The following is a 1,835-nucleotide window of genomic DNA, read 5'->3' on the forward strand; positions in this document are numbered from 1 at the left end:
AGTCCATGGCATATTCCTTTCTCAAAAGAGAATGTTGAATCCTATCTCTCTAGGGCAGCTTCCCCCAACCTTGTGCCCTTCAGATGCTTTGGGCTACAAATCTAATCAGTCCCATCCAGCATCGCTTAGACAGCAACACTATTCCGAAATGTTGCAGGAGGAGAGTTTTGTGAGTTCTTATTTTTTCCACTACTACTTTTAGAAAAATTATAATTGTGCCATGTTTCATCTACCTTGCTTGCATGGATGGTGGCTGGAGGATTTGGGTGTGTGTAATGATATATCATAGGGACGCGGGTGGCACTGTGGTCTAAACTACTGAGCCTCTTGGGCTTGCCAATCAGAAGATCGGCGCTTCGAATCTCCATGACGGGGTGAGCTCCCATTGCTCTGTCCTAGCTCCTGCCAACCTAGCAGTTCGAAAGCATCCAAGTGCAAGTAGATAAATAGATACCGCTCTGGTGGGAAGGTAAACGGCGTTTCCGTGCGCTGCTCTGGTTCGCCAGAAGTGGCTTAGTCATGCTGGACACATGACCCAGAAAAACTGTCTGTGGACAAACCCCAGCTCCCTCGGCCTGTAAAGCGAGATGAGCGCCGCAACCCCAGAGTCGTCTGCTTCTGGACCTGTCAGGAGTACTTTACCTTTACCTTTTAATGATATATCATAATATTTAAGATATGGCGATATATATAACTGATGCACACACATTCCAGCACATTCCAGCACAGTATGTCTTACTGAACTCAGTGGGGCTTATTTCTGAGCAGACGTGTATAGGATTGAACTGTCATTATGCAAGCTGTTGGACTTCCAAATAGTGTGTCTTATCTATGTTATATTAGCTGGAAAACCCTTTTTTTAAACATGACACTTGTTTTTCTGAAATTGAAACTCTGCTTTTAATAAAATGGCTAATATTTTTAAAGCCTACAGCTTCAACCAATGGGTTTTAAAAATACAGTTTTTTACATGGTATTCAAGGCTCAGTAATGATTCCATAACTTTCAACCGAAAGGAGAGTCAGAAAAGGTAGCAATGATGCTCCAGAAAAATAATGTTGAAAATTCCTGGCTTTCCTAAGAAGGAAATCATTGAGATATGTGGGAAGGGAGCATGAAGGTTGCACTGCGATGTGTACCGAGAGAAGGAAGGGGAAGGAGACTTCAATTGTGTTTAAATGCCATCGTTTTATTAAAATACTCTGCAAAGACCCTGAAATGCCACAACCAATGTATAGCATTCTTCTCTCTGTTTGTAAGCTAGCTACCCACAAGTCAAAAACTGAAGTATCAAGGAGAAGAGATGCACAGCTGGGTCTCTCACTGCTGGAGGGCTGAAGTACACACCTGCCTAGTGAAAGAAAGAAAGAAAGAAAGAAAGAAAGAAAGAAAGAGAAATTTGTTTGGGTGTAATACACATCAGTACAACCTGTCAAACACAGACTAACTGCCGTATATATAAAGTAAAGGTAAAGGGACCCCTGGCCATTAGGTCCAGTCGTGACCGACTCTGGGGTTGCGGCGCTTATCTTGCTTTATTGGCTGAGGGAGCTGGCGTACAACTTCCGGGTCATGTGGCCAGCATGACTAAGCCGCTTCTGGCGAAACAGAGCAAAGCACGGAAAAGCCGTTTACCTTCCCGCCGGAGCGGTACCTATTTATCTACTTGCACTTTGACGTGCTTTCAAACTGCTAGGTTGGCAGGAGCAGGGACTGAGCAACGGGAGCTCACTCCACCGCGGGGATTCGAACCGCTGACCTTCTGATCAGCAAGCCCTAGGCTCTGTGGTTTAACCCACAGCACAGCACCACCCGCGTCCCCTGCCATGTATATA

Source organism: Podarcis filfolensis (assembly GCF_964270895.1).
Source record: "Podarcis filfolensis genome assembly, chromosome: 9".
Lineage (NCBI taxonomy): Eukaryota > Metazoa > Chordata > Lepidosauria > Squamata > Lacertidae > Podarcis > Podarcis filfolensis.